The following is a 19,680-nucleotide window of genomic DNA, read 5'->3' on the forward strand; positions in this document are numbered from 1 at the left end:
TTTTTTTCTTTTTTTTGTCACCAAAATTTTGTTTCAATCTTTAAAACAATGTTTTTTTTCTTGAGACATTTTAAGTGTTGCCTACTTCAATGTACTCTTGTTCATTTTGGATAATAATAATAAAAATATTTGAAAAGAAAGAAGAACAACTCGTCTATTTGTACCCATCGTTCCTTGATACAGTTCAAGGTAGTGCATCGGGCCCATATGTCAAAGGATAAACTAGCACGTATTTTCTCCAATATCAATCCTATTTGTGACAGATGTTATACTGAGCTGGCCACTTTAACTCATATGTATTGGTCTTGTATAAAGCTAAATAACTTTTGGAGAGATGTTTTTAAAATAGTATCCAAAGTTTTGGATCTGGATCCACAACCTAATTTGCTTACGGCAATTTTTGGGATTATCCCATCGGAAGCAGGCCTGTTTCCGCTCAACGTATGATAGCCTTTTCAACCTTACTGGCTAGGAGAGCCATTTTACTGAAGTAGAAGGATTCTAATCCACCTACAGTCTTTTATTGGCTCTCCTCCATTAGGTTCTGTTTAAGTTTAGAGAAAGTATGAAGTTGGACATTTGATACATCCTTTAAATTTGAGTAAATCTGGCAACCTTTTATCCAATGTTTTCATTTAATTTGATTTATTACTCTTTCAATCTTTTTTTTTTCAAAGTTTTAGATTTGATCAGAAAGACTTTTTTTCTTTTTTTTTGGTCGTATCCTCAAAATGGACTACCCAGTCCCTTTTTTTCTGTTTTTTTTTTGTTTTTTCTATAGAGTGTAGTGGTCTTTTCTCTCTTCATTTAAAACTCAATGTTTTTTCTTCTCTCTTCATAAACTGATAAGAGGAGAATTGCTATTTTCATTTTTCTATTATATATTTTATTCTAGTTTAATAATATCTATAATTTTGACAATGTCTATCTTAATCTCAGTTTATATTGTTACTGATATATATATTTGAGATAATTCTCCTCGATTGTATTTATGCTCCTTTTAAATCAATAAAAAGATTAATAAAGAAAGAACAATGGTTTGCAGAAGAGCATCTCTGAATACAGAGCATGTCAAACCGTGAAGTGGATGGACGGCAACAGCTGAAGACCATGAACAAACACTCATTGGCCACTTTATTAGGCACAGGAGGTACCTGAGTGTATTCCAATAATCTGACCATGTACTCAGAAACATCTCCACCCCTACTACACAATGCGGGTTTGCTCTTGCCAACAAAATCCCCCGCGCGATCAGTCTACAGGACATGACACTTAGGGACTTGGTTATATTACAATTATATTTTTGTGTGACTGTATTTTTGCTGCTATCATTATTGAATGTGCTATATTTGACTTGTGCTGTGTGTGACTTATGGTACTGACTGGCAATTAAATTTGAACATGATAATATTGGTGCTCAATATTATCAATATTATCAAGTTCAAGAGGAGCTTTTGGTAAGATGCTGCCACACGTCATCTCAGTGGCCACTGTGGATCCAACCAAATGTGTAATTGTTCGTTCTTCACGTCTTTTTTGCGATCACAAGACACTGTTGGATACAGTACGGCAGGTCTGCCCCACCAGGCAGTTGCTCGGTAGCGGAGGAGCTGGATTTGTCGCATGCCGTGTAGCTGCCTGCCACAGGAAGGTGTCAGAGTTGGGGTGCCAAAGTGGTATCTAACAAATGGAGCGAGTGATTGTTTTGGATGTTGGTCTTCTGATCGCAAGATCCTGTTAAACATTGTAATGTAGAATACGGCAAGTCTGGTTCACAGGTTGATTGGGAGGACTGATGGCAGGGGAGCTGGGTGGCCTTGGTTGTAGCGCAGACCAGGCCCGCATTCCGCCGGGTCGCCTGTTGTAGCTGTGCGGATATGAGACGCTGGAGGCAGAGGTGTGGTGAGTGTGCTAGAGTCCAGGCTGGGTTGGAGGCTGGCCCCTCCCATTGGTTCAGCCCTCCACTGTTCGCTCAGTGCCTCCAGTGAATGCTGGACTGCACTGGTCTGCAGCTGCACTAGCACATGACATGATGATCGGGCTGCTGCATGCTTGTTCTTACCGACAACAGCGCATGCACCATCAATCTACAAGACATGACACGTAAGGACTTGGACTATATTATTTTTTTTGTGTGACTATATGTTTACAGCTATCATAATTATACTGTCTGTAATATATGCACTTCGTGCTGTATGTGTCTGTTAAAACTGTGTTATGCACCTTGGCCCCGGGTAATGCTGTTTCATTTTGTTGCATTCAGGTGATTTCATGTATGCTTAAATGACAATTAAACTTTAACTTGAACTTCATCAGACTCTCTCATCACTGCACTTTATGACTGGGCCTCTGAGGCCTGAGATCCAGCACATTTGAAAAGGATGGTTGTTTCTCATTCCTCCAATGGAAAACTGTACCTACCCGTTCCTCTGCTTAATGCTCCTGTGTGCTTCTGTGCTGATGCTCGTGCAGAGAAGCTGATGTGAAATGTGGTAAAGTGGCAGCAGCTGGAGATTGTGGTTCTGCAGCCAGCTCTCCGCAAGATTGCCTGGATCATAATATCAATGTGAAGCACAGAAGAGTCTGTTTATCTGCACAAACAATGACTTACCCACTTTCAGAAATAGCCACTAAGTGTGAGGATCTTGTAACCCTCTCTGTGAGGACAGACAGTCAGCACAATTCATGATAGTATTTTGCAACTTCCACAAGTTTTCTATTGCAAGTTCATATTGCTTTCATCTGCTCCCCTCCTAGCCCTAGGTTCTGTGTCCACAACTTCAAACAAAACTTTGCATTTATATGGTATCTTTTATGATGTCTTGCAGTCCAAAGTGCTTTACAGTCAATGAAGTAGTTGAAGTTTGGATATTGCAAATGTTGCAACATTACTACCCTTGGGGGGTGGAGGAGGTACAGGAGCCTGCAGACCTACACTCAATAATTAGGAACAGCTTCTTCCCCTCTGCCACCAGATTTCTGAACCTTCAATGACTCCATGAACACTACCTCACCCTTCTTCTTTCGCATTATTTATTTGTATTTTGCATGAGGAGTAAACCCGCTGTTATTCAAAATCAGAGCCGCATATATGCTGACGACAGTCAGAAACTGAACTCCTTTCAGTCTCAGGCTGAACGACAGACGACAGGGTGAAGTCTGACCCCTGCACACATAGCATGCTGTCATACCTTTTGTGGAGAAACCGTGGCGCTCATGAACCAGATCCCCAGCTATGGGTAGATAGACCCACTGCCCTGCAGGCAGCCTCAGGAGAGACGAAGGCTGCGGGAGTAACCCTAGACAGAAAATCCGGAGTGTAGCCCCTAAGGTGGCTGGACATCACTGAACATCCTTCTGGCAGCTCCTGCAGCCAAGCTGGTGCCAAACGAATTGCTTCATAAGCTTTCTTTGGACTACACTTGACGACTAGACATCTCAGCATCTTTATGCCTTCTGCTTAGGCTTGTGATAATGATCAGCATCAGCCATTGTCATCCGAGACAAACAGATGCCAACCACCAACTACTACATATATATCAGAAACAAGTTTAATATCACTGGCGTATGTCATGAGATGTGTTGTTTTGCAGCAGTAGTACTTTATAAATTACAATAAGAAGTGCAATTCATTCATTAATTAAGTAAGTAGTGTACAAATTAGAGGTGGAAAATAGTGAGGTAATGTTCGTGGGTTCATTGTCCATTCAGAAAATTGATGGCAGGGGGGAAGAAGCTGTTCTTGAAACGCTGAATTTGAAATGAATTGACTTTACTTCTTACATCCTTCACATACATGAGCAGTAAAAATCTTTATGTCACGTCTCCGTCTAAACGTTCAATGTGCAATCATAGTAATTTATAATAAATTATAAATTACGGCCAAGTGGTTAAGGCATCGGTCTAGTGATCTGAAGGTCGCTAGTTCGAGCCTCAACTGGGGCAGCGTGTTGTGTCCTTGAGCAAGGCACTTAACCGCACACTGCTCTGCGACGACACCAGTGCCAAGCTGTATCGGCCCTAGTGCCCTTCCTTTGGACAACATCAGTGGCGTGGAGAGGGGAGACTTGCAGCATGGGCAACTACTGGTCTTCCATACAACCTTGCCCAGGCCTGCGCTCTGGAAACCTTCTAAGGCACAAATCCATGGTCTCACGAGACTAACGGATGCCTATGTAACAAATAGAACAGTCAATGTAACATAGAAATACACTCAAATCAGTGTGAGTTAATCAGTCTAATGGCCTGGTGGAAGAAGCTGTCCCAGAGCCTGTTGGCCCTGGCTTTTATGCTGCGGTGCCATTTCCCAGATGGGAGCAGCTGGAATAGATTGTGATTGGGGAGACTCGGGTCCCCAATGATCCTTCAGGCTCTTTTTACACACCTATCTTTGTAAATGTCCTGAATCATGGGAAGTTCACAACTATAGATGCGCTGGGCTGTCCGCACCACTCTGCAGAATCCTGCGATTAAGGGAGGTACAGTTCCCATACCAGGCAGTGCTGCAGCCGGTCAGGTTGCTCTCAGTTGTGCCCCTGTAGAAAGTTCTTAGGATTTGGGGCTCATACCAAACTTCCTCAACCATCTGAGGTGAAAGAGGTGCTGTTGTGCCTTTTTCACCACACAGCTGGTGTGTACAGACCATGTGAGGTCCTCAGTGATGTGGATGCTGAGGAACTTAAAACTGTTTACCCTCTCAACCCCAGATCCATTGATGTCCATAGGGGTTAGCCCATCTCCATGCCTCCTGTAGTCCTCAATAAGGTCCTTTGTTTTTGCGACCTTGAGGGAGAGGTTGTTTTCTTGACACCACTGCATCAGAGAAATGACTTCTTTCCTGTAGGCCACCTCATCATCGTTTGAGATTATCATGTGTGTCTTCAGGCTCCTATACCTCCTCTTTGAAGATAGCAATGTTAAGAGGTCATGTCCTAGATGATGGGGGTCCTCAATGACCGATGCTGAATTTTTGAGGCATTGCCTTTTGCAGATTTCCTTGATCCTGGGGAGAATCGTACCCATGTTCGAGCTGGATGGGATCTTTCTGCAGCTTTACTGACCCTGCGCAGTGGCCCCTCCATGCCAGATGGTGATGTAACCAGTAGGACTGCTCTCTGCAGTACATCTGTAAAAATTTGCGAGTGTCTTTGGTAACATATCAAGTGTCCTCAAACTCCCATTGAAATGTGGCCAATATCATGTCTTCTTTGTAATTGCATCAATATGTTGGGCCAAGGATAGATCTTCAGAGATGTTCACACCCAGGAACATGAAACTGCTCACCCTTTCCACTGCTGGTCTCTCGATGAGGACTGCTATGAGTTCCCTTGACTTCCCGTTCCTGAAGTTCACAATCAATTTCTCGAGTGCAAGGTTGTTTTCATATTTGAGTCTGAATCAGTTTACCACAGTTTTCACTGACTTCATTAAAACCCGTGTTGATGAGTGTGTGCCTAAGAATATACCATAATTACCCAGATTAAAAGCCGAGGACGAACCAAGAGAATTGTAGTCTGCTGAGGGCAAGGTCTGTGGCATTCAAGTGCTCCTGGACTATACAGGAAGACCAGGTGTGACTTATGGAGGGTTATCTCAAGATCAAAGGAACAATTCTAATTGAGGTTAGAGGCGGAATCAGGTGCATGTCAAGCCTGGCAGGCTTTGCAGGGCATTATTTCCTACAAAGTGAAACCTAATATCATGAATGGCAGCGATGCTTCACTCCCGGATGAGCTGAATGCTTTTTGTGCACACTTTGAAAGGGAGAATAAAACTACAGCTATGAGGATGTCTACAGTATCCAGTGACCCTGTGATCTCTGTCTTGGAGGCCGATGGCAGAACATCTTTCAAGAAGATGATGGCAGAAATCTCCTTCAGCATATAAAAAGGATGACATTTAACCAATAACTGTTCCAGGTTGGGTGAGCAGGACTGAGGCAGACCCACCACATCTGTGAACCACGGTAAGTTAATGATAAAGCATGCACCACCTCCGCTACCTTTAAGAAAGCTCAACAGACCTGTCATTATGGCGAATGGTGAAGCCATCAAGCTGCGGCCCTGCATTGGAAATGATGTCAGTGAACCATCTTTCCGTGAAGCAAATTACACAGCATATTCTGATATCTCTCTGGTACAACTCTGCTATGAGGTCTTCAATTGTATTTTCCAGAGATTATACATTTGCCAGTATGATAATCAGGAGGGGAGGTCTAGTACAGTGGTATATTACCATATACTATCCTGAGATTCATTTTCTTACAGACATTTACAGGAATAAATAAATACTATAGCATTTTATGAAAAACTATATATGAAGAGACAAAGACTCCAAACAACAAATATGCAAAAGAAGACAAACTGTGCAAAATAAAAATAGTACTCTAGAGAACATGAGTTGTAAAGTGTCAGTTAAATTGTAGTTTGTAAAATCAGTTGAGGTGAGTGAGGTTAGTCACGCTGGTAGTAGGGTGATAACTGTTCCAGAACCTCAATTTCAACTTCAAGTTAAAGTTCACTGTAATCTGACTGTACATATATACAACCAAACAAAACAACATTCCTCTGGACCAGGGTGCACCCACACAAGGTATATCACACACAGCACATAAACCAAAATATTATACTATAAATAAGTAAATAAAATATAATTAAAATTGCATGTAGTATTGCACAGCACAGGTAAGCAGTAAACAACAAACAGCTCTCTGTCCTAGTGAGAAGACTTCCGTGATGGTAGGATATTCATTAGTCTCCCAGCTTGAGGGAGAAAGCTGTTACCTCGGCTGGCATTCCTAGTCCTGATGCTTCTGTATCTCTGTCCTGACAGTAGTAAGTCAAATAGAGGTAGTTAATACTCATCTCTTTGGTTTTGCTGAAATTAAGAGATAGATTGTTGTTGTAGCACCAATCAACCAGATTTTCCATCTACCTCCCATATGCTGAATTGTCACCCATCATTTTTGATTTGGCCAATAACAGTGGTGTTGTCAGTAAACCTAAATACATCAGTGGAGCTGTACTTAGCCACACAATCATAAGTATAAAATGTGTCAAATGTGCTAAGCACACAGTCCTGTAGTGCACTCTAGCTGATGCTGAGTGTGAACGAGTTGCTTTTGCCAATACTTACTGACTAGGGTCTGCCAGTGAGGAAATCAAGGATCCAGTTGCACAAAGAGCCCCAGGTCCTGAAGGTTAGTGATAAGCTTTGTAGGGATGATAGTATTGAGTGCTAACCTGTAGTCAATGAAGCTAAAAATGTGAGCTTGGAGAGGCATTAATTTAACATCTTGTCCAAAGGGTAGCTTCTTCATCTGTGCATCATTCCCTCAACACTGCAGCAGAGAGCTTGTCCCATGTCCATGTCTCTGGGAATCTGGATTGGATTTGAAATTACAAACCCAGTTTAGAATGAAGAGTGTTTATTGCTGTCTCATGAAATCTTCAACCTTCTTCATTTCTCTTCTTTTGCAGTGGCTACAACAAGCCAATATTTTCCTATGGAGGGAATAAAGATAGCAACATAGGTCATATGTTTATCATTGTCAGTTGACCCCGTGAGTGACTATATACAGTACATGGAATAACCTGTGCTGATGGTTAGCAAGCAGTTCTGTACAGAAGCACCAATTAGTGTCTTCACCTACATTAGTGTGTTCTGGACTTTTGTGTCTATGCACCATAGAGTGGAATTGCGGAACATGATGGAGTTCAGTTACACTGCCTAATGAGCTCTCACTTGATTCAGTATCAGAGGCAAATATTAAACAAGCTGAGCTGGAGAATGAAATGGACTTTACACCTGGCCTCTTAGCCATATCTGTAGTTTCCAGTGTGACCTCAGTTATTTCAATAGGGGATGTTAACCTACATTAAAAGAGGAAAGCTTTTAATTTGTCTTATTTTATTTTATTTTATTTCATTGCATATTTACATTCAGCAGCCATTTTAATACACACCTCCTGTACTTAATAAAGTGGTCACTGAACTCATGTTCATGGTTTTCTTCTGCTGTTGCCCTACCCACTTCAGGGTCCGATGTGTTGTGCGTTCAGAAATGCTCTTCTGCACACCACTGTGTGATTATTTGAGTTACTGTTGCCTTGCAGTCAGCTTGAACCCCTGACCTCTCTCATTAACAAGGCATTTTCACCGGCAGAACTAGCACTTGCTGTTTTTTTTTCTGCTCTTTGCATCATTCTTTGAAATGCTAGAGACTGTCGTGCATGAAAATCCCAGGAGATTTTCTGAGATATTCAAACCACTCCGTCTGGCACCAACAATCATTCCACGGTCAGAGTCACATTTCTTCCCTATTCTGATGTATGATCTGATCAGCAACTGAATCTCTTGCCATGTCTGCGTGCTCCTCTGTGTTGAGTTGCTGCCAAATGATTGGCTGATTAGTTATTTGTATTAATATCTTGATGATTAGATATTTGCATTAACAAGCAGGTATACAGATATTTGCATAGTAAGGGAATTAAGTGTTATGGGGAAAAGGCAGATAGGTAGAGATGAGTCCATGGCCAGATCAGCCATGATCTTATTCAATGGCGGAGCAGGCTCGTTGGGCCAGATGGCCCACTCCTGCTCCTATTTCTTATGTTCCTATGTACTAAATTAAGTGGCCACTGAGTGTATGTCTTAAATAATAACTGTCAGTTAATAATTTTGATATATATTTTATATATTTTTTTTACAATTTTAATCATTTAATTTGATTTGAGATCTTTTTAAATAGATTGTAATATCGGAACCATTTACACTCAGTGAAATGAAGATTGTCAGGATAGTGCTGAGGACAAGCCCATGATGCATCACTATATTAGTACTTGCTGCTTACAATGCTTTGTACTCCAGTCACAGAACTGAGGCCTTTGAAGCCTAGAGGCTGTAATAGTTAAGTAAAACTGTAAGGTTAACATGCTGGAGGAGTAAGAGATGATGAGGATGGATGAGATCGAATATGAATTCATCTTATGTAATATGAAGGTGATTTGTATCTTTAATTTAAAATGCTTCTGCAGACTTGCAGCCACCAATGAGAGTGCAGTTTTGAGTATGATACATTCTTTAATATTTTACCTGTCTCTCTGTAAGAAGACACCAAATATGTTTTGAAAGGTGACATGATTGCACCATTAAACGGGCAACTGAATCACCTGCCAAGGTTGTTGCTATTATGGTCAACATAATCAGAAGGAATAGCTTTCAAGAGCGATATCAGCACTGAAATGGAAGTCCTGCTCTCCCGATGCCAAGTAGTCATGATCATCTCAAGTGCTTTTGGGAAATAATTTTTATTTGGTTATTTATTTAGAGATACAGCGTGGAACGGGCGCTTCTGGCTCAATGAACTGCTGGTCTCAGCAACCCACCTATTTAACCCTAGCCCTATCACATGACAATTTACTTACTAACCAATATGGTTTTTCACTGTGGGAAGAAAGCAGAGCACCTAGTGGAAACCCATGTGGTCACAGGGGAAAATATGTAGACTCTTCACAGACGGCACTAGAACTGAACTCTGAACTCTGACGAGCCGAGCTGTACTAGTGTCATGCTAGTCGCTAAGTTATTGTAGCGCTCACAGTGTTAGATATGAGAGAATCCATGTTGCACAGACCTTTGGCACTACAAGCAAGATTGTTTGGCTGCAAATAACAGACAGAACCATTTATTGGAATGTATGAAGTCGTTGGGGTGGGAATTTTCAATGATGAGGATTGTTTGCCGTCACAAGTATGGCAGCCTGGTGGTTATGTTACTGGACCAGCAGTCCGAAGCCAAATGATTTCTGTGACAATTACAAATCTCACCACTTCAGCAGAGGAGCTAAAATACAAGCAATTCATCAAACTGGATTAAAAGGCTTGTGACCAAGAAACCTATGGGGTGATTGTGTAAGTGTGTCTGGTTCACCACTACCCTTTAGGGAAGGAAATCTCTCATACTCACATGACCTGATATGTGACTCCAGACGTGGAAAACCAGGCAAACAGTTTCAGTGCATGTGAGGCTTCAGCAAAAAATGCCAACCACACCAATCACATTCAGGTCCCATGATCCAATGTAAAAACAATCCTTTACTAAGGTTCTGCTATTTGAACAGGAAATCATTTCGAAGAGGCTAGAAAATAAAGTCTGTATGACAGCCATTTATTTATTTAAGAACATTCAGTCCCTCAAGCTTGTTTTGAATTCTATTAATTAATTTAAGGCTGACCTGCACCTTAAGTGCATTAATCTGCTCTGTTTCCAATAACCATACAAGTCTTGTTAAACAAAATCTATCAATTTCACTTATGAAACTTCTGATGACTGAGCTAATCCCAACGGCATTTAGCAGGAGATGTTCAAGTTTCCACTATCATTTGTATGAAGACATGCTTTGTCATATCACCACTGAAAGACATTGTTCTAATTTAAAGGTTTACTCCATTGTTCAGGGCTCCTCTACCAGAGGAAACAGTTTCAGCCTACCTATTCACAAATGCATTAATCATCTTAAATACTTCAATTATGCCCCAGCACAGTGTTCTCTTTAATATGCCTGTTGTGTTTGAACTATAATCTTTCCTCAAGTACATCTCAATGCTTTCATGCTTTCTACAGATCTACTATAGAAACTTTGTAGCCACTCATTTCAGGCCTGCAATGTCAAAGGTCGTATGACATTTCAATTCCTTTATTGATATCTACAACCACTTAGCAACAGAATTAGAACTAATTTACAATGGTTCAGTGCACACAGAGTGCTGTTCGAGAAGGTGGCTTACCACCACTTTCTTGCAGACGACTAAAGATCTTCTATAAGTGACTATAACACCAACATTCTATTAAATGATAGATAACTAAAGATAATAAATGTGTGGTGTTTAATTTTCCATGGTATTAGGACCTCCTTTACTTAATAAAGTGGCCACTGGGTGTATGTTTGTGGTTTTCTGCTGCTGAACCCATCCACTTCAAGGTTCCACGTGTTGTGCAGTCACAGATGCTCTTCTGCACACCAATGTTGTAACACATGATTATTAGAGTTACTGTTTCCTTCCTGTCAGCTTGAACGAGTCTAGCCATTCTCATTAACAGGGCATTTTTGCCCTCAGAAGAGATTTTTGTGCGTGAAAATCCCAGGAGATCAGCATTTTCTGAGATACTCAAACCACCACATTTGACACCAACAATCAGTCCATGGTCAATGTCCCTTAGATCACATTTCTTCCCCATTCTGACGTTTGGTCTGAACAATAACTGAACCTCTTGACTTGACTACGTCTGCATGTTTTTATGCAATGAGTTGCTGCCACGTGCTTAGCTGATTTGATATTAACAAGCAGGTGGACAGGTAGACAGGTGTACCTAATAAAGTAGGTACTGATTGGAAATATGTCACCAAAATCATTGTTGTAATTGGCAGCACCTTCCCCTAACATGGCAAGCCCCAATAACACAGCAAACAGTATAACCTCTCATTTTCACTGCCATCAACACTGAAGAGAAAGCATCAACTGAAAAACGTATTTCAATGCAGTTATTACATTGCTTCCTGTCATAAACCATAGTTATTCATCAGCCTTTATCATAAGCAACCATGCAAGGCAAGAAAAAAAATCACAGCCCAGTGCAGCACTTACAGAGATAGTAGAGTTTTTAAAAAAGGTGCAGCACGTGTCTTTCGGAGGAAAAACACAATCGAGTATTTTTAAAATGTCAGAAAACGGAAAAATTCATGGGTTCATTAAGAGTGAGTACTGAGTGGTAATAACTGTTAAAACAAAACAAGAATGCTTACTCAAACAATATATTTACAATATTAATCAAATACTACTGAAATATTAAATACACAATACAAACCTTTTTTAACTATGAGCTAATTCTGGGAGTGCAATAAGAAAAGTGTTGGTCGCCCATTTCTATATGTGCTTCGCAGTTCTGATGGAACAATCAGAAATGCTCTCGGATGCAATTCCAGGGGTAGTAGAAGAAGGCAGACTTAGTCGTTGGGTACAAAAGGGAGCTATACGATCATCTGAAAGAATTTTGTGGGCTGGGAGAAGAAGGTGAAGGAATGGGACTAGCTGAATTGTTACAGGTAAAGCCCTCCCCACTATTGAGCACAACTATACAGAGTGTTGATGCAGGAAAGCAGCATCCATCATCAGGGTCCACTACCACCTTGGTAGGTTGTGCTCTTTGCTGCTATCAAGATGAAGGTACAGGAGACTCAGAACTCACACCAGCAAGTTCAGGGACAGTTACTACTCCTCAACCATCAGGCTCTTGAACTAAAGGGGATAACTTCACTCAATTTCACTTGTCCCATCAATGAATTGTTCACACAACCAGTGACCTCACTTTCAAGGCATCGTCATCTCATGTTCTTGATATTTATTGCTTATTTTATTAGTAGTAATATTATTATTAATTCTCTTTGTATTTGCATTGTTTATCGTCTTTTGCACACTATTGCGTATGCCCACAGGAAAATGAATGGCAGGGTTGTAAATGGTGTTATATATGTACTTTGATAATAAGTTTACTTTAAACTTTGAATATGAAGAGCTAATGCAGACTTGATGGGGTCATTTGCCACTTCCCATTCTGAAACTATTCTATAATTCTGTGATGAGGCTGCTATCAACAGCACTATTTTCAGAAAGATCACTGTAGGCTTTTTTCTCCAAATGCTTGATCTATGCGGCAATCTGTTTCTACCACCTGTCCACTAAACGTTCCAAATCCACTACCTTCTGCTCAGGGAGCTCTAAAGCTTTCTCCCTGTTCAAGAACAGCAGGTTCACTCTGAAGGTAATTAATTGTGTAAAAGATACACTGGGACATCTTGAGATACATGTTCAAGTATTATCAAATTGTCATAATGTAATAAAATGCCTACCTTCCTTACTTAAGGTGTATAAAAATGGTATGAAATTGTCTCATATAGTTTTTATGTGCCAGCTGAGTGAATTTTGCCTGAAGTACTATCAAGAGATGCCAGTGGATCTTTTGAGTACACCTGATGCATCTCCACTAATTGGACCAAAGTTATATGCACCAAGGTTACCAGACAGATGCAAGACTCACTTTGATCTTATTTATAAATGTGGTCTGGAAATGCATGCATTGCTCACACAAAGCAAACTGACTTAACTGACCTTAACTGAAATGGTCCATGCCTGTTAACAGAATAGCTAAAAGGAATCAGCTTGGGTGTTGGGAGTTTCTGTCAGCTTGGAGCTAGCTGGGATCCCTTTCAAGTACTGATCACTCCTATAATCTCCATTATCTTCCATTGCAACTATCCCTACTCATATATTTAACATCCGTTGACCCTATCTATCCATCCATGGGCAACAATGTAGTGCAGCTAGTAGAGCCACTGCCTCACAGTACCAGAGACCCGGGTTCAATCTTGACCTCAAGTGCTATCTCTGGAGTTTGTATGCTCTCTTTGTGACCTCCTGGGTTTCTTCCCTCATTTAAAAGTTGTGTAGATTGGCAGATAAACTTGGCACTATAAGTTGCTCCGAGAATGTAGCTAAGTGGTAAAACTTGGCGGGGTAGTCAATGTTGATGAGAAAATGGAGAGAGTGAAAAGTGGGATTAATGATGGGTTAGTGTGATTTGATGGTTGGCATGAACTCAGTGGGCTGAAGGGTTTATTTCTGTGCTGTGTCACCGTGTAACTCTGTAACATTATGACTCTTACTTTATTTATTTTAATAAGTAATACAGTGCAGAGAGGTGCAGCCCTTCAACCCACACCACCCCAGCAAGCCCACAACCTCAATTAACCCTAACTTAATCACGAGACAATTTACAATGACCAATTAACTCACCCATTACGTCTTTGGAGAGGAAACTGGAGCACTCAAGGAAAGCCACGCATTCAACAGGGAGGACGTATAGAGACTCCTTACAGAACAGTGCTGGAATTGAATTCCAAAGTCTGGAACATTCTGACCTGTAGTAGCATCACACCAACTGCAACATTACCTTGGAGCTTACCCCTGCACGCAGTTCACCCCACACCCCATTCCCGACACCAATGTTTATATATATATTTATTTATTTATAGTAATACAGCACGGAGCAGTCCCTCCCAGCCCTCCAATCCACACCTTCCAAGCAATCACACCAAACCTGAATAACCCTAACTTAATCACAGGACAATTTACAATGATCAGTTAACTAGCAATAGTCAAATAACCGTAGTATGTCTTCAGACTATGCGAGTTTTCATTCACAGTTGCTAGTCTCTGCAGCATTTGCATCACCCCAGCTGATCAATACTTTCCTGTATCTTCCCCACAACCCAAAGATATTGCCCAAATCACATGTCAGACCCCACTTAATCCCATGTCCGGTGCCCAACAACTCACTCCCCACTTATCCTGTGGATATGCAATCTTCTCTAGCCCTTCTACCTCACTTCACACCGATTAAGACCATAAGATATACTGTAGGAAGAGAATTAGGCCATTCAGCCCATCTAGTCTGCCCCACCATTCCATTATGGCTGATTTATTACCCCTCTCATCAACATTCACCTGCCTTATCCCATAACCTTTGGTGCCCTTACTAATGAAAAACCTATCAACCTCCATTTTAAATATACCCAATGACTTGGCTTTCACGGCTGTCTGTGGCAGTGAGGTTCACAGATTCACCTCCCTCTGGCTAAACAAATTCCTTGTCATTTCATTTCTAAAGGGACACCCCTCTAGTCTGAGGCTCCCCACTGTAGGAAACTTCCTCTCCACAACCACTCTATCTAGGCCATTGAGTAAACATGATAAACTCTGCAGATGCTGGAAATCGAAAACAATACACACAAAATGCTAGAGGAACTCAGCATGTCAGGCAGCATCTATGGAAATGAGTAAACAGTTGATGATTCAGCGGAGACCCTTCATCAAGACAGGAAAGGAAGGGGGGGAGATACCAAAGTAAGAAGGTGGGGGAAGGGGAAGGAGCACAAGTTGGAAGGTGATAGGTATAGGCAAAGGGTGGGAGAGGGGGTGATGAAAAAGGAAGCTGAGAGATGATAGGTAGAAAAGGCAAAGGGCTGGAGAAGAAGGAATCTGTCTTGATGGGGAAATAGAAGTGTATAAGGACTGGACATTCATGCTGAGAATAAGGCAGTTAGGGCCAGGGAATTGAAAGTTAGTGAGGAGATCAGGAGCATTAGAAGTATCGCAGATGCAGGTGGGAAGGGTCTGAATTGGTGGAATTGGATGGATCAAGGTATGAAGACCCGAGTTCAGTGGGCAGGAGCAGGAATTGACAACGGGGCTACCTGGACAATTAGGCTTGAGGACCAAGATTCTGAATCAGCTTTTTACTTCATTCCCCACTCCCCCACCCACCTGGCTTCACTTATCACATTCTAGCTTTCCCTCCTCTCACATTATTCTGGCATCTTCCCCCTTCCTCTCTGGTCCTGATGAGGGGTCTCGACCCGAAACATCAACTGTTCACTCACTTCCATAGATACTGCCTGGCCTGCTGTGTTCCTCCAGCATTTGTGTGTTGTGTTATGCTTTTCAATATTTGATAGGTTTCAATGAGATCCTCCCCTCATTCTTCCAAATTCCAGCACATACAGGCCCAGAGTCATCAGATGGTCCACATACTTTAACCTATTTGTTCTCAGACTCATTCTAGTGAACTTCCTCTGGACCCTCTCCAATGCCAGCACATCTTTTCTTAGCTAAGGTGCTCAAACCTGCTCACAATACTCCAAGTATGGCCTTATAAAGCCTCAATATTAAATCTTTGCTTCTATATTCTAGTCCTCTCGAAGTGAATGCTCACAATGCTCTTGCCTTCCTTACCACTGACTCAACCTGCAAGTTAACCTTTGGGGAATCCTGCAAGAGGACTCTCAAATTGATCACACAATCAACAGCACCCGCTGCGTGTATGTGCAGCCACACCCCCACCGTTACCCTATACTGAGGCATATACGGAGGCTCTACCACCATGCAATAGAACTTTGCCTGAATACACCTCTGAAGTCCTTACACCCACCTCTTTCTCAGATGTGCAATGTCTGACAAATCTGATGCCCAATCACCAAATGCTCCCAACTCCTCCACTCCAGTCCTCCTCCACAACTTCCACAACAGTAAAGTAGCTGGGGAAAGACATTATTATTATGTCTGTGATGTGTAGAACTTATTGTATGCTATTAGATGTATTGGGCCATGTATGTGATTGACTATTATTGTGGGGAATCCATGAACAAAGTTTTGTAATTCTCCATGCATTCTCATTAACATTTTCCTTTTGCTCTAACTCTTGTTTCCTTATGTTGAAGAATTCCGAGCTTATTTTTCCAATTTCCTTCATATTCTATTTATAGAGATTTCAGTTCTGAACTGCTGACTAAAAGACCCAATGATTTTAACTTACATGTTGCACTTTAACACTGACAGTTTACAAAGCCATTTTTAAAACTAAGTTTTGAAACTATTGAAGATATTTACAGAATCAACAGATAATACGATTTAACAATATGAGCCGCGTTAGCACTGCCAGTAACGTATTTATTGAATCACAAAGTCACAGAGCTCAGGAACAGGCCTATTGGCTCATCTAGCCTGTGCCAAACTGTTATACTGCCAAGTCCCATCGACCCGCACCTGGAACATAGCCCTCCATTCCCTCCAACGTATGTATTTATCTAGACTTCTCTTAAATGTTGATATTGAACCAGCATTCTCTGTTTCCGTTGGCAGCTCATTTCACACTCACACAACTCTCTGAGTGAAAAATTCGGTTCCCATTAAGTATTTCACCTTTCACCCTTAAGCTATGGCTTCTAGTACCAATGTCACCCAAACTCAGTGGAAGAAGCCTACTTGCATTAACCCTGTCCATAACATACATAATTTTGGACACCTCTATCAAATCTCCCTTCATTCTCCTACACTCTCAGGGAATAAAGTTCTAACCTATTCAACCACTCACTATAACTCAGGTCCCCAGTTCCTAGCAACATCCTTATAATTTTTCTCTGTACTCATTCATTCTATTAATATCTTTCCTGCAGGCAGGTGGCCAGAATGGCCACAATACTCCAAATTTGGCAGCACCAACTTCTTATACCTGTGCAGCTTCAATATCACATCGTAACTCCTGTATTCTTTACTTTGATTTATGAAGGCCAACGTGCAAAAAGCTCTCTTTATGACCCCATCTGTGACACTACTTTCGAGGATTTATCGATCTGTATTCCCAGATCCTTCTGTTCTACCACATTCCTCAGTGCCCTACCATTCATTGTATATGTCCTACCCTGGTTTGTCCTCCCAAAGTCAATACCTTACACTTGTCTGCAATAAACTCATCTGCTATTTTTAAGCCATCTTCCAGCTGCTCAGATCCCACTGCATTCTTTGGTAGTCTTCCTCGCTGTCCACTACATTCCCAATCTTGTTGTCATCCACAAATTTGCTAATCAAGTTTACCACATCATTTATTTATTTTTATTTATTTAGGGATATGGTATGGAATAGGCCCTTTGGCCCTTTGAGCCACGCCGTACCAGGAACTCCTGACAAACCTGATTATCCCTAATCTAAGCACGGGACAATTTCCATTGACCAATTAACCTACCTGGTATGTCTTTGGACTGTGGAAGAAAACCAGAAGACCTGGAGAAAACTGAGGGAGGGCATATAGAGACTCCTTAGAGAATGGCACTGGATCTGAACTCCAAAATTCAGAACATCCTGAGCTGTAATGGCGTGGTGTCTATCATCCAGATCATTGATATAGATGACAAACAACAATGGACACAACGTCGATTCCTGCGGCACTCCGCTAGTCACAGAACTCCAGTCAGAGAAGCAACCATCTCCTACCACTCTCTGGCTTCTCCCGGGAAGCCAATGTCAAATCCAGCTGCTACCATCCGAGAAACGGAACTGCAGCATAAAAGCCAGGACCAACAGGCTCCAGGACCATTTCTTCCACCAGGCTATCAGACTGATGAACTCATGCTGATTTGAGTGTACTCTATATTACATTGACTGTTCTATTTATTATAAATTACTATGATTATACACATTGCACATTTAGATGGAGACATAATGTAGATTTTTGCTTCTCATGTATGTGAAGGATGTAAGAAATAAAGTCAATTCAATTCAATTCAACATAATTACTGTAATCATAATTTTGTGTAGAAGTTTATAATACTAATATTAATGGAAGAGCACAACAATTTCCTAATATCTATTGTTATGTTTGTACTATTTTTTATCATGCATATTGCAACTAATTACTTAAGATACAAAGGCATATAGTTTACTGCATTAACAAAAATGGCATTCACTTTTTTGATAGATACTATGATTGTAAAATTATACAAAAGATATCAACATACACAATACATAGTAAAATATTTCAAGACAAAAGGGAAATAATGCTGTTTGATAATGTGATATCTCAAAATTAAGTGCTACCTTCCAACAAGGATAGAAATAATTGTCATGTACAGTTTAATAGCTGATTGATGGGTATAGTTAAGTTATTGAATTAAGTGGACATTATTATAAGCTACAATTATACTTGAGCTATTTCCACCTCATCATATTCCTGGAAGATAAATGAAAGCCAGACATACATATTTGCAATTCTGAGAGGCTCAGTCATTAAAGCTTTGAAGGTCAAAATTGTATAACACGAATGGGAACTATAATGTCAAAAATGTTAAACTTTAAACAAATAAAAAGTAAGTTTAAATAGTATATATCTGAACTCTTGCCAAAATTATCTACAGTCCATACAAAATCTGTTAGCATCAAACACGCAATTTATGTAAACTGTAACTGACAGTTTGATACTAACTCCGATGATGTTTCCTGATACAGAACAAAAGTTCTTTCCAATTGGTGATGTTAATAAGTACTTTAGTGAAGTCATATAGTATTCAACATAAAGCTATTTTATATAACTATGTATATATACACAATGTACTTAAATGGGATCGTGGTAACAAAAATGATTAAATACTATTGATCTTTTCTTTATTTTGTAGACACTCCCACTCTTTGTTATTTTAAAGTTAATATATAATAAATTGATGAATATTGGCAGTGAATTGTAGAGTTGTCATTCTAATCTCATATATGGTGGTCATACACAGGAGTTATCAATCTGATTTTTATTGGTTAGATAACATGCAAATATTAGTCTGAATATTAACAAGCAATGCAGGCAACAATGAGTATTAAAATGCACATAATGAATACATCAAAATAAATAAAATGTGGTACCAATTCTGTCTCTATATTTTTGAAATAAAAGACTGAGTAAACTTTATGATTAAGTATTTTAATATTATTACATAAACATGATGCTTTATCCAGAACAAAATATCTTCTACTCTCTGACTATAAATTATTTTGAATCATTTACTGCAAGCATGCAGACGATTCAACCTATCAAAAATATTCTTGTGTTTATGTTTCATACAAGTACCATATCATTTCCTGTAGCCCGATCAAAGTATTTGTTTTCTGTTAGTTAATCGAAAATTTCCACAGTGTGACTTACATAGCAAAATATATGTTGAGGTTAATTGCCAGCAAATTATTAACTATAATGCACTACAAAGAGAATGAAGCCAGGATCAATTCTTTTATTACATAGTAAAAAT

General features: G+C 40.4%; 1 long non-coding RNA gene across 1 annotated transcript in view; it reads left to right on the plus strand.

Annotated features, from left to right (window-relative positions):
* The window catches only part of LOC134355243 (uncharacterized), a 96,818-nt gene extending 77,647 nt beyond the window's left edge, over positions 1 to 19,171 (plus strand). The window contains exon 4 of the long non-coding RNA XR_010019998.1: positions 17,516 to 19,171. This is a non-coding gene — a long non-coding RNA (uncharacterized LOC134355243). The remainder of the gene's footprint in view (positions 1 to 17,515) is intronic.
* The last annotated feature ends 509 nt before the right edge of the window (positions 19,172 to 19,680 follow it).

The sequence above is a fragment of the Mobula hypostoma genome, chromosome 12 (genome assembly GCF_963921235.1).
Source record: "Mobula hypostoma chromosome 12, sMobHyp1.1, whole genome shotgun sequence".
NCBI lineage: Eukaryota > Metazoa > Chordata > Chondrichthyes > Myliobatiformes > Myliobatidae > Mobula > Mobula hypostoma.